This window comes from Larus michahellis, chromosome 1 (assembly GCF_964199755.1).
Source record: "Larus michahellis chromosome 1, bLarMic1.1, whole genome shotgun sequence".
Lineage (NCBI taxonomy): Eukaryota > Metazoa > Chordata > Aves > Charadriiformes > Laridae > Larus > Larus michahellis.
In genome coordinates, this window is record NC_133896.1 from 135793380 (window position 1) to 135818767 (window position 25388).

Genomic DNA, 25388 nt, shown 5'->3' on the forward strand with positions numbered 1-25388 from the left:
AACTACAAATGTCATGCAGCCATGAAAGTGATTAATGAGATTCTCTGGATGTGCTGAATGGTGTACTGCAGGAGAGAGAAGGAGGTCTCACTGATATTGTTGGCCATGGTTTTGGATTACCGTGTGTTGTTCTGGTCACCTGCCTTTAAGAAAAACAGAGTTAAACCAAAGGAGCTGTAGTCAGGCACATTGTCCTTTCCCTTTTCTTTTAAAGCTTGACCTCCTCAGTTTGGCCAAAGAGATGCTGAAGGACACATGCTTGCTGCCTGTACTCTAACCACAAAGTAATAAGCGGAAAATGTTGACACAAGAGCAAATAGGGATAAATTTGCCACAAATATATTTAGACTGGATGTGAAGGATGTTTCTAATAAAGAGAGAGGTGAGTGTCTGAAATGTGCTCCCGAAAAGTGTTTTGGCCAAAACAATCCCCAATAACAACTAATGAGGTTTACAAGACAGCTTGATCAAGTGTAAGTGAATGTGGTTGCAAGTCTGTGTTCAACTTACCTTGTGATTTGGTACCTAATGCTGGTGCCAAAACAGAGCATCAGGATTCAACAATAAAGCCTTTGTAAAGCGGCTATGTTTTCTTCATAAATTATAATAACAGCAAATATAGAGCAGAAAATAAATTGCATAGTTTCATTCCAAACTGCTGTTTGTTTTCTGTGATTTTCATAACACTTTTATTTTTTTTGTTTAATTTTGAGGGCCCAAAGTGTAGAAGGAAAGTGAAATTTTCCTAGAAGTTGGAAGTTGGAAGGAACGTTATGAAATGCAATAAGGGCAAGTGTAGGGTGCTGCATCTGGGGAGGAATAACCCCATGCACCAGTACAGGTTGGGGGCTGACCTGCTGGAGAGCAGCTCTGTGGAAAGAGACCTGGGAGTCCTGGTGGACAACAGGATGACCATGAGCCAGCAATGTGCCCTTGTGGCCAAGAAGGCCAATGGCATCCTGGGGTGCATCAAGAAAAGTGTGGCCAGCAGGTCGAGGGAGGTCATCCTCCCCCTCTACTCTGCCTTGGTGAGGCTGCACCTGGAGTACTGTGTCCAGCTCTGGGCTCCCCAGCTCAAGAAGGACAGGGAACTGCTGGAGAGGGTGCAGCAGAGAGCTACCAAGATGATTAAGGGACTCGAACACCTCTCTTATGAAGGATTTGGGTCTCTTCAGTCTGGAAAAAAGACGACTGAGGGGGGATCTTATCAATGCTTATAAATACTTAAAGGGTGGGTGTCAGGAGGATGGGGCCAGGCTCTTTTCAGTGGAGCCCGGGGACAGGACAAGAGGTAATGGGCACAAACTTAAGCATAGGAAGTTCCACCTAAACATGAGGAGGAACTTCTTTACTGTGAGGGTGGCAGAGCACTGGCACAGGCTGCCCAGGGAGGTGGTGGAGTCTCCGTCTCTGGAGACATTCAAAACCCACCTGGACGCGTTCCTGTGCCACCTGCTGTAGGTGACCCTGCTCTGGCAGAGGGGTTGGACTAGATGATCTCCAGAGGTCCCTTCCAACCCTATGCTTCTATGATTCTAAGTTTCAACCCGTTTTTACTGTTTACAAATAAAGATCAAGCTTTTGAAAAGTGCTGTCAAGAAGGAACAGTGACAGAAAAACTTTACCTTTTCCCCCACTGCCACTTCCATTATTTCCCCTAAACACCACCAACAGAAAACCTAATACCCTGCTGTACTCACCTGAGGTATGGAGACCTTGCCTTAAGTTTTAGTTCTGACAGAAAGGAGACTTGACCAGAGTTTTCTATGACAGAACATGTTTCTTAGGCATTCAGCCATTTTAATGTTCTCTATTTTTTTTTTTTTTTCTCAAGAAATTGCATCCAATACCAGAGAAATGTGTTTAGCGAACTATGTTGATTTAGGCAGTGGAAGAAGAATTGATATTTTAATAAAAAATTTTAAAAAAAAGGTAGGAGACTGTGGACAAGAAAGATTTGCAGGATAGAACACAATACCTAGAAACTTTAAAACTACCTACCTTAAAACTGAGAAGTTAAACCTGAGTAAAATGGAAAAAATTCATTTTTAGTCTTAGCCCAAGCTACGGACTATGTAGAAGAGTGGAGTCCTGAAAAACGTAAAGCATTTTTAAAACTAATAGTATTTAAAAAAAACTCTTAAACACATCTGAGTTTTAAAATTTTTCTTTGTTCTTAGCAGAAAAAACTGAAGTGAGAGAACTATAAAAAATGGAAACGCAGATATTTAAAACTCATATGTTAAGAAGTTTTATTATAAATTTTAAGATAAGATTTAGAACTTTGGCATTTAAAAGTCCAGCTCCTTCTGGTATCCTTTGCAGAAGGAAGTGCTGGATGTGGGTATAAAATGAGGATAAAATATGATATTAATTTGCACTGAAGTAGCAAATATTTTACAGTAGTTTCAGGTCATTAATCTATCTTCCAGCTAAGGGAACTACATTAATAGCTTATGGGATTTACAGGGCAAGCATCAATTTAATGGTTCACCCTAAGTTTGGGGAAAATAGGAAAGGGCAGGATACTAGAGGATACATTATATCTTGGTGCATTAAAATCAATGGCAAAACTTTCTTGGCCTAAAATGGCCTCTAGATAGTTTCTAATTCCAGTGCTGCTGCTGCACCTTAATTTCCTGTCTGCAAAATGGAAGGAACCGTGTTTGCCTGCCAAGCGTTAAAACTGACTCTTCCCCTCATAGCTCTGTCTTGAATAGGAAACTCATCTGAATTAATGTTGTTTTACTTGCATTTTTGGAGGTGGAGGGGTGTGAGTTGGTTTTCTTAAGTCTGGCCTCAGTCTAGGAAAGGAAATATATCTGCAATGGAGTACCAGAAGATACCTGCAGGGTCACGCAGTTTCATTTGCTGTATTTTCTAAGCAACTCTCATCATTGGAGTCCTGCATGTGACTTGTCACCGGTCACTGTGTTCTTTACACTGTAATATTTCCCTGCGCTCCAGTGCTAGGTGAGAAACCTAGCTGTTCTTTGCTGTTGGAGATAGGGGATACCTTTGTAAACAGTGAGAGGAGTGCATTATGCGGTTTGCGGCTTATTCATGTGAAGGCTCAGAACAAGAGCCGGGAAATACTGTCATAACTTAATAGCTGAAATACTATCTTCACAGGGGAGAGTCGTGCTAGTATAATACTATAAATCAGTGTTGGTGCAGTGCATCATCAGATATGCAACCTTTTTTAAGGTGATAATTCCCATAATTTGGGTATTGACCTTGTTCTATGTTGTACAGACTTGTAATCTGTGTTTTTTTGAATGATCCCCACAGGTGGGACATTCCTAATGTGAAGTCATGCTGTGAGACACCTCTGAGTGTGCTGGGAAGATAGGATTATAAATATTCATTGCTTTTGCAACCTTGGGCTATGGATGTTTCAATTTTTATAAGCTAAGCAGAAATGGGCCTAGTCAGAGAATTAAAAAAAAAAAAACAAAAATCATCTCACAACCTGGTAAATCCAGGTGATAAATAAAGCAAAATGGGTAAGAAAATGAGAGTTTTTCTGCAAGGTTGATTTTGAACCAACATGCCAATTTGATTAGGAGAAGTACATAAGCACAATATAAAATCTATCACTTATGACAAAACCAAGCCAGGCTAGATTTCCCCTCCCTTGGAAATACAATAACTGCTTTGCAGTCTGGTTTCATCACTGAAGAACAAAACACTGTGAGCCATAGATTTGGTCATCTCACAATTTATTTACCTCCCAGGTCTGAGGAACAAGCGTGGGTGCTGTCAGGCTCCCCCATCATGCTGCCCCATCCCTTCCCATGGTGGGACCCATGGGAAATACGATCAGAGCAGCGACCACATCATGGGCCTGCAGAAAAATCTGTCTCGGGTCATGTCTAACGCCACTAGCAGTTTCTTTCAATTGCTTGTCTGACAAGCAAAGGATGAAGGGCAGTAGGAGCTCATTTCCTTCCTTTCCTTTTTAATTTGTCCAGGTAGAGAAGAAGGACTTATTAATGCTTGGCCTCTGCCTGTGCTCTGCAACGAGATATGGCAAAGCTCAGTCCTCAAGTCTTCTTCCTGTGACCAGGTACAAAAGTGTTTGGTTTTTTGGTTTCTTAAAAAGTAAATAAATTAGCTCAACGGAAACTATAACCTTGTATGCCTCCCCCTGACTACTGATGGATTCTCCAGGATTATGTGGGAGAAGTTCAACGTGAAGCCCTGCTGCAGCCAGGCTCATGGGATCACCCTGCAGGAGTCTGAAAATCATGACCCTCTGCAACTCAGAGCATAATGGTTTTCCCGCTGGGCTGATACTCACTCAGTGTCCCTTGTGTCACAGGTGAATCTCCACATGTCTACATCACTGGCTATTGAGGGCCCTTCCTCCTCACCCTCTCTCTTTTTTGTTGTTTGGTTGTGGTTTTTTTTTAAACCAAGAAAGACTCTATTATCAAAAGATGAACACATTTTCACAAAATGAAATCAATGTTTTCCAGTCAGCCCTGCAGTTCATCTTGGAAGTGCAAAAAAAACCACCCAGAGCTCAACCACCGTAAAGCCTCTCCTTGTTTGTGATTTGTCAAGCAGTGTGAATTTGGTGGAGAAATCAGGTATGGCTGCCTCAAGGGTGACTGGCAGGAGAGAATCCTTGGGATCTGTCACGGTGGAACACGGTAGCACAAGACATAAAAATGGGTTCCAAATGTAGATCCACCTCTATGCAGAGTCTCCTGCTGATGCTTCTTTTTTCCTCCTTACGTGAGTGCTTGGTGTTGCTGGGGAAAAAGAAGATGATAATTTTGCAATTAATTTGATAATCCTAGATGACCTATTTTGTTATAAGATTATGGGATTGCGTAAATCCGTGTGTATTTCATAATGACTGGAGCATAAGAGTGCTGAGATATGGATAGCTGGGACAGCCACGGCAGGAGCTGAGTCTGGGACTCCTCCCTCTCTCTCTTTCTTGCTATTTCTTTTAGAGAAACAAGATTTTACTGCAATCTCCTGGAATGCATCCTGCTGTCACCAGCAGTTCAAGTTCCATTGTACTTTAACTGTTAGAAGGACTCACTCCCTGGCCCAGGGACACCCTTCCTGAGATGGGCTCCCTGGGGTTATCACTGTGGGACTCAGGGCATAGTTCTTCTATTTGTGCCATTACACCAATTTTCTATTTTTTTTCACAGTGTGCAAATTTATTTATTTATGAAGCTATGTTGGAAAACAAATCAGTTAAATGTTGCAAATTATAAAAATTATCCTTTTAACAATTTTTATTGTTACCACGAGCCCAAATGGCAGCCGGACTAGACGATCATTGTAAGTCCCTTCCAAAAGAAATATTCTAGTCTAGTCTAGTCTAAAAGGAGAGAGGAAGAGGGAAACTGTTTTAAACTACTTTCCCTGATGGACAGACAATGATGCTGGATCATCTCCTTTTTGATGTGATAGGCCTAAAGCATAATATCTCTGTAGGAAACTTTCCTGGTGCTGGTGGCTCTTTAACAGGGCTTAAGGACACGTTCTTCAAAAAAAAAATATATACTGTGTACTCAAAGAAAGTACAAAGCAAGTGGAGAAATGGTTAAAGCCACAAAAATATTTTCCCCCAGGATCTGGCCTGCAGCTTTTTCCCCCCCTAAGCTTATGGGATGACTCATATACATTTACATTCCCTGTGCTTCACATGGCATCTGCTGCTACACATTTGTTGCAGGATCTTGTCTTTGAACAGCTGGTGACAACCCACTTCCTCTTGCTTTCTTCAGCAGAGATTTTTCAATTGTTTCTTGCTGTTTTGATGTGAGACCCAGTGTTGGAAAAACAAGCCCATTTACCCTGATTAGAACCAGCCATTTAAGCACTTGCCAATTAACAACCTATTTGTTATTCTTCTAAGGAGCCAGGAAATACTTTCCCTTTCTCTCCTCTCACTTTCTTCACATATCATTCCAAATGAGCAGAACAAAATCAAGACCTTTTTATATAAAATGTTATTAACATTTACCTTGTTCTCCCTCTTCCTTTTGTCCTACAGAGTTGGAGATGAAGGGATCCTTTGCTTCCTTCAAGCTAATCGTAATTAGCTCGATGTCGTGATAACCATGCTGTCTCCTTAAACGTAGAGAAACTGCCACTAATGATGAGTATCATAGACATGACCTTTGGAAAAGCAAGCAGAACGTCATGCTTGCATTAGCAACACTGATACAAAAAGCGATTAATTTTAGTGACTTGGTGCCAATTCTACTAACGGGCATTAAGAAAAATAATTTAACATGCATGTGTTTTTAGGGACAGTCTGGTTTCTGCTAGTCAAGTACATTCAGTGAAACAGAACTCTTCTTTCAGGGATTTGATCTCAACTGTTTTTATGAAATCATATACCTTGTTACTATGCTTTTGGAAAAAGTATGTACTAAAAGTGGAGCTTAATGCTTAGCTACTTTTTTTTTCTTGTTGTCCTCTCATTCAACATATCTAGATTTCTTTGCCAGGGACCACTTTTATTACATAAATATTTTAAGGAAGTACTAAACTTTCAAGTGAGACCAGCTTCTTTCCATTGGTGAAAATACAATTACTGATCTCCGACAGCTCCAGTAGCAGTTACTTGAGAAACTGCATATAATCCTATCGAACCTAAAGGCAATAAAGGTTAGGGCTCTTCTGCTTTGAAATGCTTGCTGTGTTTATTAGTGAGTTGATGGCCATACTATTCTGCAGGAATTTTCCAAGGGGTTTTTTTCCCCCCTTTTCATAATTCAAGTTGAAGTTACAATCTGTACCATTTAGACTGTACTGTGCTGTTTATTCCCATAAGTATCTGCTCATATCATCACCTATACTTTGCCTGTCCCTTAAAACATAGGTATACTTACGGTACATGGCTCTTTAGGTGTTCTGCACCTCTCTGCAGAGGTATTTTTGACAAGCGTTGCACCCTGCAAGCTGAGTTTTCCTTTGTAAATGCCACAGAGCATCTGCCTACAGAGGAAGTGGTTTTCTTGGAGGAAACTACCATTTCCTACCATTGCTAGGCATGTTGATTGGCCCTCTCTAATAAACAGTTCCTTGGGTCCTGAATTTAAATACTGAATAAGCACGTATATTTACTGAATAGTTGCCAATTTTGGGTTTTTTTTATTTGTTTGTTTCCTGTGGCAAAGGAGGATTTCAAATCACTGTGTTGCTCAGGGGAAAGTGAAAACAGGATCTATTTTTAGTTCTCATTTGACTTCCCAAGATGGATCAGTTGAAACCTGTTACAACACTAATTTCCTTAATGATGTATTATGTGCACTTCGCTAAAATGCTGAGGGGATAAAGCTTTGCTTTTGCACTTGTTTGGCCTGAAGCCAAGATTCCCCATGAAGCTGCATGAAGAAGCCAGAAGAGAATTACCCACCTTTTTTTTTTTTTATGCATACAGCTTTCTTGAACTGATTGGCTTGTGAACCTGTGCCCTTCTTAAAATACATTTTAAAAGACAGTCGGGGGTTATAAATGGGCTGAAAGTGCACCCTTTCTCTGTAGCTGTGCAAATCAGGGGCTGACGTGAAGTGTTTGGATGAATCTGCTCCCCCGGCCTGACATCAAAACAAAACATTACTGCCTTATAGCCGGAGATGAAAGGCTTCTCATTTCCTGAAATGCAGTGCAACTGCAAAGAGAGATGCCGAAAGCCAAGACGTTCGTATTTTTTTTGCAACAAACTGTAAAGGTTAGTTACACATAACTGTTAGATAATTCTTACTGTATTGGCTGTAATTTCCACTTGAGCACACCTTCGGTCCGTGGTGCTCTGCCGCTGAATACATAACATCTCTCGGTCCCTGGGGCAGTATTGGTAACAATTTACAGCGTGGCAACCTGCGTTTTGCCTGCTCTATGAATAGCAGTGTCATTTGTCATGTATTTGAAAAGGCTGCCTGTTCAACATAGCTGATGACAGAGTTTAGGTTGAGCGAGATTTGTCCTCTAGTTCACAGACTAGCTCTTTTTTTCCCCCTGCAGTGTCGTTCACCGCAGGCTAACCCCTCTGTGCCCTTTCCATTCTCTGAGAGAAGACAGATCTGCAGATAATTGGATATTCAACACCCGTGTTTCAATTATCATATTATTTGAAGAATCTGGTGCTTCACTTAATGTTCCTCAAGTAGTTCTCTTGATTACTTACTATTGCAGAGCTGGGGTAAACTTGTTTGCCTCTCCTTTTCTCTCTGCCTGAATTTGATTTCAGAAAGCAATCTCAGATAGAGAGAGATTTCAGAGTCCTAATCACATGCTGCTCTTGTTGGCTTTGTTGCTGCAAGCGGCAACATAGAGTATACTTTACCTTACACTGTATGAAATGCCAAGAGCAGAATACATTCTTTTTATTGTGATGCGGCGGGGGGTTTTTTGGTGAGATTTTCCAGAACAGGCATATCTGAAAGCCACGATAGTTGTATTCAGCAAGGATTTATCTATAATATTTAATTACAAGAGTTCTGCATACATTTACATAATGTATGGGAGGGTTTTGTGGTTAGAAAACAGCTCAGGGCACATACGACAATATCTCACTTCTTTCTCTCTCTCCTGTCAATTACCCTTGAGTCATCCCACTCGCTTAAGCTTCAGGTCAATAAAAAGAATTTCAAAGCAGAATCCAGTATGTGCTGAGACACTAACTTTCTTGCGTGCCTGTAAAAAGTGCATATTTTTTCATCACCCTTTTCTCCTAATGTGATTGTTCTTCCGATTTTATTCTACAGGGGGATCCTAACGCATATTCAATGCGGTTTCATTTAAAAAATTTCTGCATGTCCTCGGTTTCCATCACCCACACACACACTTTATTTCTGTGCGTGTAATTCTGAGGAAGAATCGTTGGTTTCATTTTGTACAATTTGCAAAAATCATCAGATCCCGAAAGGGCAATGTTTATCATAGAAATTTGCTAAGGGGGATAGACTCTCATTATGGAGAATAAAGGTAAATATTTCATCTTGTGTTCTGGAGCTTACGGAATATTTTTATTTATTTTATTGTTAGTTTCAACAACACTGTGGTGTGCTGTGTGTCCTAGGTAGTGTCAGTTATTATGAAACTGAGAATTTCCATCCCTTTTCATATTTGGTTTTGATGTAAAATCAGACAAAATGTCGAAATGTCAGAGTTCCTTTAAATTGGAACAGAAATGTTTGACATCTTCAATCAAAATAAAATATTTTTACATTCCTGAAATGGAAGAGAATTCCTGTAGCCTAAAGAGAGTTATAGTACTGGTCCTTATTCTATTTCATGGTTCCCGGCTGCTGATGCAGTTCCCACGTTGAAGTATAGGATTCTTGGACTACACCACATGGAAGAAATACATCCTGAGAGATATGGCGCATTACAGCTGCAGTCTTCTAGAGATCCTTGTCCCCAGAAAAGTAGGGTGTGGAATTAAAAAGTAAACAATGCAGTGTAAATACGGGGAAGTGTAAGGAAATGCAGTGTAAAGTACGAGCGTTCAGATTTCCATGTTTTCCAGTATATTTCAGTTGAGTGTTTCTACTCATTACTCTACTTCCAAGTATGTGGAATATTATTTTATATATAATATATATAAATTGTATATATGTATATAAAAAATATATCTGTATTATAGATAAAAACTTCAAGGGATCACAGGTTTTTTCCCTTATTTTGGAGAATACCACGCTAGAGAAGGTTAACGTGGGAGTAAGATCTTTCATTCCGCAAATACGATTTCTGAACGTGGAGAGCAATAGTTTAGTATAGATTTTAGGGAGAAACACACTGCATCACAGGGGCCGACTGCAGAAAAACATGCTGACCAAATACTAGCGAAATTGTTCAATGACAAATTGCCTGAGTGCAGAGGTGGGTTTGCAGGCAGGCAGGGCAGTTGTCCAAGTTTTCCACAGGCTGGATCAAGTAGTGCTGCAACTTATCCTGTGCAGGGTGAGAGATGAGGACGGGCCCAGGCTTGAGCCTCAGCCTTTTTGGAGGAATCTCCTGGGTCTAATGCCATCCCTGAGCACAGTCAGTAGTTCCCAAGACAGTATGTACCAAATTCGTAGAATCATAAAATCATTTAAGTTGGAAAAGACCTGTAAGATCATCAAGTCCAAGCATATTTGGACTCTGGCTACTGTATAACTGTATTTAGTAGTGGATACCATACCTTCCTTTTTTTAGGAACTGGTTTCAGTCTAACTCCATCTCCAATGGTGGCTGCCAGATTCAAGAAAAAAAAAAACCAACAATAAAAAACCAGCAGGAGAATGGCAATAAATGAAGAGAGAGTTAGATGTTCTTTATTGTTTCTCTGTGGATATCCCAGATAAAATATGGCGTCTGGTGCACCCAAAACTTTCATCTGACACATGAAGAAGAGATAACGCTAGGTCTTTTATTTTACTTGATTTTCTTTTTTTTTTCCCAAATAATCTTGCTTTTCAGAAACATGAAAGAGAAGCTAAGTATGCCTCAGTTTCCGTTGGCCAAAAATATTTCGAATCCTTCAAAGGAGAGCATACATTTGGACACAAGAAGCGCAGATGCCATTTCCTTTTCTTCTTCAAGTGTACTCTGGTGAAAGTCCTGCTGACCTTTTGTGAAAGATGGCTTCCTGAGAATAAGGTGAATTTCCCTTCCGTTCTTCCCTCTGGAGATCAGTCTGTCTTATGTTTATAGAGAGTAAATCATCCACTTCATACCTCCTTGGATTCAAGAACCCAACTAGCCCTTCGTCTCTTTTATTTTTTCTTCTCCACCAGCTGTTCATCATACGCTTTGATGGGCAAATCTACCCATCAAAGCCAAGGATTAGACACCTATACGTACTTAGGATTGTAATTGTCTTGCAAACTATTTTATAGATGCATGTAAAGTGATAGGAGAAATCATCTGCTGAATTGCATTATATTAAGAAAAATTAATCAGGTAAAACTAGGGTGCTCTGGGAATTCAGATACAAAAAGTTGGAAGACAGACTTCATGTTTATTCCTAAACATATAGAGCTTTGTCTATTTCTTTGTAGACAAGTCTGCCCACAATTTTGTTGTGAGCATCCAAAAGTAATGATCTGATCTTTCACTGCCCATATTGCTGTTTGTTCCACGTCAGCAGCCTCATAACAGATTCACTGGCCCCTAAGCTACAGCTTGTCACAAGCAAGAGACAAATGCTTAGAGAGCTTTCCCTCTGTTTAGTCCTTGTAATCAACTTTATTTCCTCTACAGAATTCCAATTATCCCATTAAACAATGAGTCAGGATGCTTATATTGATACAGGTGCCTTAATTGGTTAATTTATACTCATGCCAGCCCCAGCAAAGAATTCATTTCCCTGAGGCCTCCTCAGATAACCACAGTTCCTCCTAAGCCGTAATGGTATTCCATAGCAGGCATAGGGCTTGAGCACAACGTTCAGCCCTGCGCACAAATGCCCCTCACCACACACGGATCCATGTTGAGCCATATGTATACCTGCTGTTGAGCGTTTATTTGCTTCTGCCTTATAATTTCTAACCTATTTAGTTTTAATTATAAGACTACGATTATACAACACTGACCGTATGCTTTTAAAACCAATTTGCGAGGAAAAAGTCCTAATAATATTGCTTTTTTTAGTAGCGCTCCAGAGCAATTAAACACTTATTAGATGCCAGCAAATTCAGCTGCAGTCTATCATATACACATCTATTTGCATAGGCTGTCTGGTGAGTGGCATCGTTTTCGTTATTGACTTACGAGGATGGAAATAATAGACGAATTATTTACCGAACTGTCTCTAACTCTGCATCAGCCAAAATATCTAATTAAATGTGTAACAACTTTCACTGACACAAGCTGGGAGATTTTAAAAACAAGGTGAAGAGAAGGACAAGCGCTAGTCTGTTCTCTGTAGGACTTGTTCTCACCACGGCAAGAAAATAGGATATCTAGCTTGTAAATCATCAGACAAACCAGACAGAACTACAGGTAGACTTTAAAAAATAACTTCCCGGGAAATCAGTTTTTCAGGACCAGACAAACCCACTAGCGAACTGCCAGGATTGTTATTTTTCCAAACTTACATCCTGATGAATGTCATGACCGGGAGCTTCTGCTATGGTCTCTAGAAGGAATTTTCCAAAGGAGCTATAGCAGAATTAAGAGCCCCACTCAAGAGACTGTAATAGTTGTTCCTTAACTTCATTTCCAGTTTAGCTTACTTCACCTATTTAATTTCTTTTCCTCTGCTGGTGTAAATTAAGAACGCACCTTCTCCCCTCCTTATTCTGCTATATTAGCTGGCAGCTTACAGGCAAGAACGGCTGTAGAAGGCGGTAGCGTCATCTCTAGTTCATAGGCGTAGTACTGTACTTGCCAAAGGCAGCAGTTTGTAGGGAGCAAGCAACTTCAACTGCATCTTTGGAGTTGCAGACTAACACCCAGAATGTGGGATGATTCTGCTTTTCTGTTCATTGGAAGGTACCTCTGTTTATCCTTTCAGAAGATACATTCAGTTCATCTAAAGTAAATTAAACAAGCAGTTTCTGCCAGCGGTCATGTACAATACCTATTTTGCATTCTCTCTGTTTGTCTCTACGGTATGACCTGATACCTCCTTGAAATGTGCCAAGAGCTTCATACGCATATATTTTTAAATGATAAAAAAAGTAATGTTGTTTGAGTGGAAAACCCCCATTCACTCCAACAAGATAGTGGTATCTGCAGATGATACATTCCAGGAAAGCGTCTTTTTATACACACAAGCTAACTGGGAAAATTTGTCAGTGGCTTAGTCACCATTCATCTGAATCACCAATCTCTTTTAAAAAATAGCGTGGTTGCAAGGAGGGTGTTCATCTCCCCTGTAGTAAATTAGATTAAATGCAATACAACAGGTACTCTGCAGAGGTATATTTTGGGATAGGAAAGAAATCTTTTTCTCCTTGTGGCTGTTGGCTAATGTTTTGTATTGTTCAAGTAGCATCTTTGATAGACTGGGGTGCCAATTGCTGCTATGCAGCAGTATGAAATAATGTAATTTCCAAATGTGCCATCTTCAGGAACACTGCTTCTGGAAATGATCACAAAACTGGTGAGGCTTCTCCTCCCAGACATAAGTCAACTCTATGAAACAATTTCCTCTTCACAAAAAGCATAATCTCCACAAAAGAATAATACCTGCATTTCGTACGCCTGCCTTAGAGAGCGAACCATCTAAGGTGGTGATGTAGTCCCCAGACTAAGCTGCACTTTTGCCTGTGCTCCCCAAAGACAGCAGCTGGAGCACTCAGACTCTCGAGCACAAAGCCATTCCTGGAGGACGCAAATACATTTTGCAATTCTGCTTCCTAAGAAGTTCAGCCAGGATCCAAAAGAGCCACTGAGATGTTAGTCCTGTATTTCTGCAGATGTACACGGTAGTATCTGGTATTTGGATTTCTTACATACAGTGTGTACCTTTAATGTTTTTCATGAAGAAGGGGGGGTAGAGGAAAACAGATGAACCAGTCTGGGTTACTTGATGACCTATCCAAGCTTTCATCTCAAAGTTAAAATGCAGCAGTTCTGAAAGTCAGAGCCAAGTAAATTCCAGCAGGCTCAGCATATTCACCAGAAATATCAGAATTTGTGAATTATTGTCTCTCCTCACTGATTATGTTTGAGAATGTGAAAAAAAAATAACAGAAGTTTTTCCTGTCTCTAGGACTTCTACAAAGTTTCATCCCTGGTTTCTCTGGTATCCACAAAAATATGAATGCAGACTGAAGGTTTTTCCCGTTGGGTGGGACACTTCTTGTATCTCTCTGCTTTGTCTGGCCACTGTTTTCATAAAAGATGGAGAAAATTTATTTCTGCTCAACTCTAAAGAGGCTTTTTTTCTTTTGTATCCATCTTCATTTTCTGCCGTCAGGAGCAGCCCTCAAGATATCATGAATTGGCTTTGTGGCATCACAGACTTGAAGTGCTGACCTTGCAATGGCAGTGCTTGTGAGATTTCCAGATCAGTTTTATGCCATTAGGAAACTGACTGTTGTGAAAAAGTTTCCAAACATTTGAGACTTCGTTGAAAGCAAATTCAAGCCTTCTTGAATTTTACTCATTAATTGCTAGGATTTAAGTGCTCAAGGCCAGGCTGGATGGGGCTTTGAGCAGCCTGGTCTAGTGGGAGGTGTCCCTGCCCATGGCAGGGGGGTTGGAACTAGATGATCTTTAAGCTCCCTTCCAACCCAGACCATTCTGTGATTTTGTGATTTGAATTATAGCACCCAAGAAACACCCAAGATGTTCTGGAAATTTGAGTTCATTCAGCTGGCAAAAGCCACTGAAACAATTTTATACTTCTACATAAATGTTATCGCTACATATGTTCTGTCAGAACTGGAATAAATCCAGCATGGCCATGCACTTTCCAGATAAGAAGAGGATGTCCTTTAATATTAGAGCATAATATTAGAGCATATGAGCAAGGATACCCGCAAGCCACAAAAGGTTTTCCATACTTAGACAAGTTGTTTCCAGACTGAGGGTTTTTGTAAAGGAGTCTGTGCTGGAAAATAGTGGGGAGTCTGCAGTGAAGAAGAGGGGAGATAGATCATAGACAACCCAAAACTTATCCTGTCCTTTATTTTTCTTGGGTTTAGGCTGGGTCTATCCCCAGGTACCCATTACAAGCTGATAGGGCAGGTGAACAAGCACGCTGCTGGGACAGCTGGATGGGGAGTACCTGTGAGAGAGACCTCGGCAGGAGTGTGGTTGAAAGAGGCTGGGTTGCAATGCTAGGGGTGGTGACACTACTGTTCTTCCTGAACAACGTCGAGCTTAATTTCCAGGGTCTGAATAGTTTTAAACACTTCCATTGTATGGAATAGTGCACATCTTTTTTTATTCAGCTGTGTTCTAATGGTTCTATTAGCACTCGCCAAATTTTGTACATTTGTTCATTTCAAATATTTGTGTCCCACACTAATGACTCTTTTACAGCTACTGTAATACACGCTGGGCGTGTATCGCTGCCAGATATTCCATTGAAATTACAGGTGATCACATTGTGTGCGTTATTTGAAACATATCATCATCACATGTGCCATAAATTATGAGCTTTGGATGTGCGCTTTAGCAACAGTGGGATTATTGACAGAAGATGATGTGGAATAATCATAAATATTCATGCAGAGGCTGCACTTCCTGTGTTCATTTCATCATTTTCAGTCTCAAGGACTCCATCAGTTGCTAAAATTCCTCAGGGATGGGAACTACACAGAGAACTTCCTGGACAATTAATTATTCATTCATTTTGCATAAGGAAACAATAATCTTCAGACTCGGTTTGATTCCATATTTAAAATGGAAAGCTGAGAAAGCCTTTTCTTCTGCTGGAAGTGAATAGCATATGAAAAGCTTCCTGGAAGACTGCGCATCCTGTCCACATGCTCTGAGCAGCGTGGGTTAAAAAGGTTTGTAGCAGCGCTGGGGGACAGCCACCGCAGCAGAATTATCGACTCACTGCTCTCCACAGTTGTTGTCCAAATGTGGCCTCAGTAGAAATGTCACAAATAAAATTAAAATAGGTTTGTGAAGGTCTGAATAAACTGGCATTTACCCTCTGGGACCATGAAAAGGAATGGCAGTGCTGTCGCCAAGCCCGTGAGGGAAGGAATGTGTAGTGCTTGTCCAACTGACTGACATGAAGCAAGAGTCTCCTCCATTCTCCAGCTGTCCTCTAGTGCGATCACTAAGTTGTAGGGGACCCTCACTGTAACCAGCTCAGTGTCAGCCCTACCAAGGCAGCTCATTAAGGGTCTGATTTCTATGCATTTCAAGGGGGAGTACACCCAAACCAGCACAGCAGTCCGGGGCTTCAGCAGGTTTGAGGTTTTCCTTCTCTTTCGGCCCACAGCATCCAACAAGAATCTGGTAGTCAATGGCCATGTAAGTGGCCATGAAATACTGCAAATAACCAGCACTGTGCTCAGAAAGTCTCTCAGAAGATGCGCATAAGGAGAGCTGAGGTTTTGAGGCTGAATTAGTAGTGGTCTCTGGAGTAAAACAATGTGTAATTCATAGCGCTTCTTTCCTACGCAAAATGTTATGAAAAGACATAAAGAAAGGTTTCTGGTGGGTATAATTCCCACTTCAAATGGGGCTTTAGGCGGTACAAAAGGCAAAAATAAGGCTGTCCAGAATCTACCTAAATGGGTCCATTATTTCTGAGTCTGTCTGAATAGCGATAAGAGAGACTGATCTGTCAGCTACCCTGCTATGAAGAAAGTTGATGGTAGCCTAAGGTTTCTACTTGTCTGTTAGGCACTCTGCACTGAAATAGAGAGGATCCAACTCAGAATTTCACCTGCCTTCTGCATAACAGAGCATCAGTATGGGTAAAGCACAGCATCATTCTAGAGGTTCCTTAATTTTAGTGATATTTTAGTCAACAGCCAGCTTGTTAAGCAGAACTGGTCTAACTGGTCAGTTCCAGAAGCTAATAGCAAAAAAAAGTTAGAATTTGGGAATTGCTGCAATTTATCTTCAAAGATGGGGATGCTGAGCTCGCTTGCACTTCCTGCCCATGGTAGAGCACGTTGTGATTGCAGCAGGGCCACCTACACGTTCCTTGGTACCAAAATCCCTGTCCAGAGGTGGAAGATCTTTCCCCAGTGGCAAGGCAGACAAGACCCAAAAGTGAGTAATGTTCTCAGACCTCTCAAGAAGAGACTCCTTTTATCTGTCCCTCCAAGGTGATCAGCGTTATCAGGTGGTTTGAGAGCCCATTTGTGCCAGAGCAGCGCAAAAGGAACAAAGCGTGACTGAGAGATACATGCAGTGTAGTGCTTTTCAGAGCTTACTTTTAGACTGGAAATAATGTTGGTTTTGATCTTCCTTGACAGCTGTTTTCAAAGGCACACAGAATGGACATTACTATTTTACCTGTCAATTCAACCTCGTTTACAAAATCAAGGAAACATTTAAATGTATCGAGATGGTAGATTGTAGCTTTCTTTCCAGTTCTTTTTTTGACTCAGTTAAAAAAAAATGTCCAGTTACTAACTGATTTTCACAGAATATGACATTTTCTTTACTTTACACAGGGGAAGAGGGGGTTTGAGATAGTACAGATTTCCCGTGATTCACTTGATTTTTGTCGTGGGCCCCTGCACAAGTCATGGTAACTAGGAATTAGTGATTTTGAGCCAAATCTAGGCAGAGGATGACCACAGGCCTTGGTTGTAGAGACCCATATGTCAGCATGAGTAACTGATAAATGACCTGAGCCCATCCTGTGACTATCCTTAGCTTGTTCCTGTGGAGGTGTGTGGGAGTGTAGTGCTGTCAGACAACTTGGTGGTTGCTGGACCAACTTAACTGATAAACTGACGCCTGTGGGGGGGTCCCATGCAGTACATGTGGACACCACCGTCTGCATAGTTTGTCATTTCTTGAGATGAAGCAGCATGTCTACATGAGTATTCCTTTACCTGTCATCAGAAATCATAAATAGAACTGTTTACTTCTAAGAAAAGCCCATAAAAGCTCTACAGACCACAACAACGATGAATCTGGCCACAGACAGGGTATGTGCACTGTGCCCTGATCCACGTGAAGGGGCTCATCCAGTGCTGCAATACCTGGGGTTCCCAGCATCGGCAGGGAGGTAAGATTGCTATTACCTTTTCTAGTACATCTGTTAGCATCAGAAGTGCTGTCACCTTTTCTGTTACTGCTATCACCTTTTACAGTACTTCTATTCTTTATACAATAAGCTAGTTAGGCCTTTCTTACTCAGATCCCAAAAGAACTGGCACCTCCTGGGTGAAAACAAGCTGTTGGGAGATCCTTCTATTTTCAGCGTCATCTTGGTTTCATAAAAATCCACTGGTGAGCTACATGTTGTGGTGGCAGAGCATACTTTGCTACTGATTTTCTGAACTTCTAGAGGTTACTGATAGATCCTTTGCCAGCTTCCTTCAGTGCCTGGGAAAGATTGTTCTCATGGTTTCTATGCTGAGGTGACTTATCTTCACATGTTTCCCTTCCGTGTTTTGGGAGTGCATCCAAATCCACGTTTTCTTATGCAGAAACGCCAGACATTTTACAGCTCCTTGAAGTAAGTGTGATGTGGTAATCCGAGCCCAGCCTGTTAGCAGTGACAAAACTTTCAGTCCCTGGGTGGTGAGGAGGAGGTGGGGGGAGAGCAGGGCACACATGCTCCAAAATCTGGACTATCTGTTTCTTCTGCTTAAATTTGACTAGCATGGAGACCTCTTTTGGCTAAGGTGCGCGACCCATAGGTCCAACAGATGATTAAGAACCAGCCACAAGCAGCCAAGGCATCAGGAGCTGCGTCTGCCCTGCTGTTCCTGGCCTGTATCGTGTTCCTGTAGCTCTACGGGGTGAGCAAAGACACAGCTGGGGAGGCTCTGTGCCAGGTGAGGATGCATTCACTCGGGAGGGATTCCTTCATTGGGATGTACCTTCAGGCTAGAGCTGCTCTTGTTTGGTTGACCAGGTCAAACTAGCTGGAAAAGGGCCTGGTTTGAATGTGCGGCAGTAGCAAAATAGGTAATCGAAGAGAGGGAGAGAGGACACTCCCTGGAGAAGCAGGGCAGGTATGGTTGTTGTAACCCCTTGTTAATGAAGCTACCAATGCTGTAAATAGCAAAGGGAAAAAGAGACTCAGTCAGAGCAGCAGGAAACCAGAGGACAAACACATTTTAAACCTTTTCCTGCTATCTCAGTAGATGGCTTTGATCCTTTCACAGAAACCAATAGGGGAAAGACATGACACAAGAGAGACAGAAAACCCATTTCATCCTCCTTTTTCCTCTTTTCTAACATGCTCTCCAATGCAGATATGGCAAAGGTACAGAAGAACCACAGAAAAGAATAGACAGTAACTGAGAGAAAAAGGGAATGCACTAGATGCTACCTGCTCTCTACCCCTCTTCAGATAAAAAGTAGTGGGTCTCACTGCACATATTTTAATCTCAGGAATTCAGGTTTTAAGTTGAAATCTGTGATTTCACTGAAATTTTGGGATAAGGTTAAGGAAAGGCATATAGAGAGGGGAGAAACTGGCAGAAACTAATCAAGGATTAATTTGTTTCAAAGACCGTTCTTTCCAAATATCACAGAGAAGTGCCTTAACAAAAGAGATGTTCTATCAAAGGAAAGCCAATGTGAGATCATAAAACAAAACATGAAAAACCTCTTAATAGAAGATTAATAGAAATATAAATATTCTCAAATTTGCTAGAGAAACAAGGGAAAGAGCCTTAGATGAGACACTTAAAGGAAAAATTTGTACCTAGTAATCTTGAAAGAATGGTGACTGCAGTTATGTCAATACAAGACAGATAACTCCAAGTTAAAGCTTTTCTGTCCATTCTTTCTCCCACGCTGCTCTAGGATTGTCATCGCATGGTCACCAGATGCCATTGGTACAGTAGCTGTTCAGAGACTTTGCCAGTACTGGTGGTATATATTGAAACTTCAGTTCACAAAGATTGAGGTCCACACCACTGAATAAACACCCCCTGAACTCTGAGTTTAGACGACCCTACAACTCACAGGAATCAGAAGCAACAGCACAGAGTTTTGAGGAGGAACAGGCATGGTGGAGGCCACCACGAGTCACACAGCTCAGCGTGGTTATATACCTGAAACATGTTTCTCTAAAGGCACTTGATGAGTTTTTCTTACATTGCAGTCTAATTACAAAGTCTTTTGCTCATCTCTACCTGACTTCAGCCATCTTATTCAAACTGGTGGGCCCCTATTTTTTCCAACCTCACTGTTGCAGAGTACCTCTGAGACCGTGGTGTGCTTCAGCGTTTAGGGCTTTGCTGTGCTTAACAAAAGGTCCCAATTAGTTTAAGTAGAACCAGGTGATAGTTTTCTATCATATCACATTGAATGGGAAATGCTAAATATGCCACACAGCTTAGATGCTTCTGAAAAACAAAAAGGAGTAGACCTTCTAATCTTTGAAATCAATATAGTAGCCAATGCCTAGAATGGATCACTTAGCTGCTAGTTTTGTTTTTTCTTGTGCATGCATACAGATTCATAGTACTTCTATTGTACATATCAATTATGTAGAGGAATCCTATTTTACAGTGCATCTGAAGAACAGTGGAATGTAAAAATGGCTCAAAATCTTTAGACAGCTAGGTTCCAATTTCACAAAACTTTATTCTGCTCAGATAACAAGCACTAGTACCAAGGCCTAATCCAAAGTCCACTTGACGCCATTAGAAAGACACTTGTTGGCCAACTCTTTGTTATGCTTTTTTTTTGTTGCTAAAGATCACTCTTGTACATACTGCAAGAAGAATGATCTCCATCCATGTATTTATTTCTTTCAGTCTGAAGGGATGTGTAAGGATTGCAGGCAGAGAAGCCACGAAAGTAGCTCTGTGCATGCTAAACCCAGGTCTGGAAGCACCAGGAACCCAAGCAGACCTGGAAGAAGCACAGTGATGAGAAGCAGGATTTACTAATTCAGCCAGTGTCACACAAGCGGGGCTCTGCACTTTCTGACCTCAGCAGATAGTTTTACATGGCCCTGAGCTGCAGTAGTTGGGCTTGGACCAAAAGCTTTCAAGTATGGGTGTCATGGATTGCTGACACCTCTTACCGTGTTTTAGAAAAAAGATCTGCTAAAAGATCTATTATATTTCTTTAGTAAGTCAGTGTTTCTTTTCTTATGAAGCTAATCATCTGTGATTGAACTAGGCATGCCTATATAAAATATCATAAGATGAAATTGACTTCAAATGGTGCATGGACACAAATATGTAATGTGAAAATCACGCAGGTGGATTTTCAGCAAGAGTGTTCCTTGGGGTTTTTTTTGTTTTGTTTTGTAATGATGTTTTTCCCCAGTGAATGTTCTCCATAGTCCCTCTCAATGATGATAACTGGTTACACTCATTTACACGTGTCAAAAGCAAATACATTTTTAGTCAGCTCTACAAAGGTACCTGCTGCTGGTCTTGATTTGATAATTGAGGACAAAACCCCCACATTACTAGATCTCCATAGGAAGCCAAAGAAGCTACAAAGTTCACTGAAACCAAATGCCATGACCAGAGCAGAAGCAGGATGTAACATTAGTGAGAGAGGTCTTGAGCGTGTGAATCAGTATTAGGTCCCCATGGTCAGCAGCTACATGCTGATTTTTATTGCCTCAAGACACAGCCCCTTGCTGATAATGAAAGAATGTCTAATTCTCACACCCCTTTTCTCTAACCAAACCAGAGCCTCAACCCTGATGGCTCACCAAACAAATCCCCATATTCTCATCTTCTTCCCCTCATTCAGCCTGCCGAGCCTTTCTCACTCCCTCATGCCCAATTCATACACTCCAGCATCTCATGGAATCCTGCAGCCCTGCACTGCTTTGCTGCAATCTTTACCTTCCCTGTTGCTCAAGGTCCCCGTGGGACGCCTGCAGCGGCATCACCACAGCTCAGGGAGAGCATGTGCCTTCATCGTGGGGACCATGACACAAAATGCTTATCTGTTCCTCTCTTTTTCATGACCCTCCCTGCACCTCCTATCTCAGGTTAAAGACAATGAAGTTCAATGTTTCTGATTTCAACAGGTAAGATCAAATAGCACTAAGCTCATGGCTTGGGCTGGCATCTTTACTACAGCAGAGTTCAACAATACCCCTGGTGTTACAAGAATATAACAAATATGTTACACTGAGAACCCTTGAGGTGGAGTTGGAGCAGAATTTGTCTTTAAATAATAAGTTTTCAAGTTAGCAGTTGCAGTTCCCCCCCCCTCTGTTCCTAATAACCTGTGCTTTTTGGGTGAAACGGTAGATGCTAAGGAGTCTGTGAAGCCTTCCTGAGTATGGGATCCCAGAGCGGCACTGGCATTTTATATGTCAAATGCCCGCTATGGCAACCTGTGAAACTCAAAGCCACTTTGGTGCCATAGTTAGCTGATGTAATTTACAGCTGCTCTTCTCTTAGGACTCAAGGCAAGATAGCTTTATTATCAAGGTGCCAGAGCCAGAGTCATAACTAACACCTTGCACTTTCCCCACCAGTGGTCCCTGGCTTGAAGGAGAAACCGGGCTGTGAATAACAAGGTATTCGAACAATTGGTGACTCACTGAAAGACCCTGGTCCAAGATATTGACAGTCTGCCGACCATTTTATCATAGTTGTCACTGAGGGGCAAGATAAGGACAAAACCACAAAGTGCTGCTGATTTTTAAAGGTCAGCATACTTACAGTTCAAAGTCACTGTGGGTGGAATATTCTGGATTTTCATGGAGATTTCACCAAGAAAGGAATAAAATAAAAATGTGGATTAATTCTCTTAATATAAAATACCTATAAATTAGTGCTCTGAATGCAGGTAAAACTAGTCTATCAGTGGTCTGAGCTTAACTACACATTCTCCTTTGTATTTCCAGTTTTTAATTAGCTTGAACTTCTAAACATATTTCATCAAAGGAATGCCAAATTTATGAAAGCATTTGCTTGTGCATTTTATTGTCTCTCGCTCTGAATGTGGTGTCAGATAAATTTGTGCAATGGTGTTACCAAGAAGCAACCAATGAACCACATGTGCCTGTAGTTCATCATCTGTATTGAGGAAGGTGGGGGAGCTCCAAGAGTTAACAGCGGTGTCTGAAAATCATTCTTTCTTTTTATTCCCAGTCTGGGCAGATGATAGGTTTCACCTTGCTGTCCTGCTGATCTTTTCCAGATTGACAAAATGACGTTGAACTGGTTAAAAAATGCTCTTCATTGTATACATTAATACAGATAATATCCCTGGGGTTTTCATTTGACACAAAATAGATTTAACAAAAAATCAAATTATCCTCAATACAAATGAGTTATAGTGTGTTCACGGTGCTGCAACACAAAGAAGAAATGGAAGATCACAAACCAGCAAAAAAAAAGTCAGAACCCCTGGGAGATCTGTAGGTCCCTGAGGTTGAGATGGTCAGATGGAATAACTTATCTGTCAGGTGAGTCTTTCCATCTCCGACAGCGGCTGTCTCATTTCTTATTCCTCTGCCCGCTACTATATATGGCTCACAGATGTTATCCTCACCACCTTTTTTAAGAGCTTTTTAACACAATACTAAGATCTTTTCCCTTTCTCTATCTTGTTCTGTTGAATTACTCAGTCAAGAACATTTATTAATCACCCATATTTTCTACCTTTTGCTCCACAGATTCATACATTAATTTTGCTTAAGATACTGTCGCTTTGAAGAGTAACACAAATAATGTAAGAGGTAGGTAGCCCCGATGATATATTAGCTATCTCTACACTGTTCCTATCTTGCTTTTCTTCCCAGACTTGAAGCAGAATCATTAACATCATCTTCTGAAATATGGGCAAAAATAAGAATAGATACTGAATTTAAACTGACATATGCCTTCTCCCATACTGAAAAATTCCCCGCCTTCTGTAGAAAGTTTTGCAGCTCCTTTGGCACAGGAGAATTGATCTTAAAACTCAAACCTCCCTCACTGTCATCGCATCGGGCAGAATATCTGCCCCTTGCAATTGTGGAGCTGTTTTCTGTAAAGGTGAGAAAAGCCATTGTTCATCTTCATACTTCCACGCATTGAATAAATCCCTGGCACCGAGACTGAAATACAGAAAAGTAATGTGCAAACTTACATTGTGCAGCTGAGAGGACAACTCTAGTACAGTCACCGGGTTTCTTTCTTTATATTTCTTTGAGACTTTTGTGATTTTCTTAGGTCCTCACTGCCTTGTATAAATAGTATTTTATCAGCAGAATGACTGATGAAGGGCCCTTCTAGGGTTATCCTGACTTAATTTAGCAAAAAATGGATGTATTTCTTGTTAAGGAGAAACTCATTTTTCTATAGCCCTCTAATTTATGGCAAACCTAATTTCAAAGTTACCAGAATAATGCATTCTTACTGGCTCTTGTAGTGTGTAGACTGGTTTTTGAATGTTAAAATTTTTAGAATTGCTTTTCTTTCTTGGGAACTTGTAATGCTAAAACTCAAAGTGGAGGACCATTTAGCCATATGGCTGACTGAAACAGTAACATTCCTGCACAGACTTACTGCTTTGCCTTACCTTTTGCTATCTTTTTTTATCCTCATGAACTTGAAACACCATGCTGAAGATAAAAAGTGAAACTTTTAGGAAAAGAAAGGTATTTTTAGGTGTTTTTTTTCTTTCAAATAACACAGGTCTTTGTAGGAAAATATATGATAGTTGAACGTGCTATAACATTTCCTAGAAAACTGTATTTATTTCACTCCCAAAGAGGACTTCTGCTTGTCCTGCATCACTTCCTCATGACTAAATAAGTGTATGCCATAGAAAGTATATGTCAAAGGATTTGGTCTTAGCCTGGTTTCACGAAGGAAGAGGTTTGTGCCATAGTGGTTCATGTGCACACATGTCCTGCCCATCCTCAGTAACTTCGCAGCCTTCAGCCTCTCCGTGGTATCTGACAGAGCAGCAGAGTACTCAGAGATATTAATTCTGACAAACTTCACAGAGGTCCACATGAGAGAGACCTGTTTTGAGGGAGAGAACTTCAGATGTCCACTAATACTGGAGAATTTTGGGAGAAGGTGGTCAGGCACTCTAATGCATGTCTCCTCCTTCTTACCTCCTCGGCCTGTAGATCTCCTCCTCCTTCCTTGTAGATCTTCTTGTGTCTAATAGGTGGTAATAAGCCTAATAAGCTCATACTTTGGCCTTGACGTTACACAAGTGAAATCTTTGTCCACCGCAAGATGCAAAGTAATTGAAAGCAAGGCTTTCTGGTGTCTGACTGGAGACATGGGGTCTTCAGAACTTCTCAGCGAATTTAACGGCTTAGAAGCTCCGTTAACCAAACCCTTTATTTTATAGGTGTTAAGTCAAAATTTAAAAAATAATCAAACATTTCAGGGATGTTCAACTGAAAATACAGTAATTTTTAGATGATAGTATTCATATTTCTTTGAGAAAACTCTTAATAGCATCACACAATGCAACCCCTGTAATTTTTTCAAGACCCTATGATAAAATATTTGGCTTGCCTCACCCTAATGGTTTTTGTTTTGTTGGATTTTGTTTGGTTGGTTTTGTCTTGGCCTTCTGTGTTTATGGCATTTTCCTCCTTAAACCTCCTCAGATTTAGGATTAAAACTCAATCCTCACACTAGGTGAAGAAGTTTGCTGAATTAATCCGTTGTTGCTTGGATCTCTGAAGTGGGTTCTATTTTATTATTGTATGCTTAGGAATTACTGAAACTTCAGTGGAGACTGTTAATGAGAAGCTGGAGGTCTACTGATTAATTACTATATTGTAGTCTCTTTCACTTGGTTTTAGTTCTATACCACTGCCTGGGGGGACATATCTCTTAGGTTGTCTGGCAGCAGCCTCATTATTC

General features: G+C 40.9%; 1 long non-coding RNA gene across 4 annotated transcripts in view; it reads left to right on the plus strand.

Annotated features, from left to right (window-relative positions):
• The window catches only part of LOC141750196 (uncharacterized), a 241862-nt gene that overhangs the window by 185227 nt on the left and 31247 nt on the right, over positions 1-25388 (plus strand). For 3 of the 4 annotated variants that reach the window (XR_012589605.1, XR_012589606.1, XR_012589607.1), the window contains exons 4-5: positions 3975-4069; positions 10447-10626. This is a non-coding gene — a long non-coding RNA (uncharacterized LOC141750196). The remainder of the gene's footprint in view (positions 1-3974; positions 4070-10446; positions 10627-25388) is intronic. The other variant, XR_012589608.1, reaches the window with a different exon arrangement.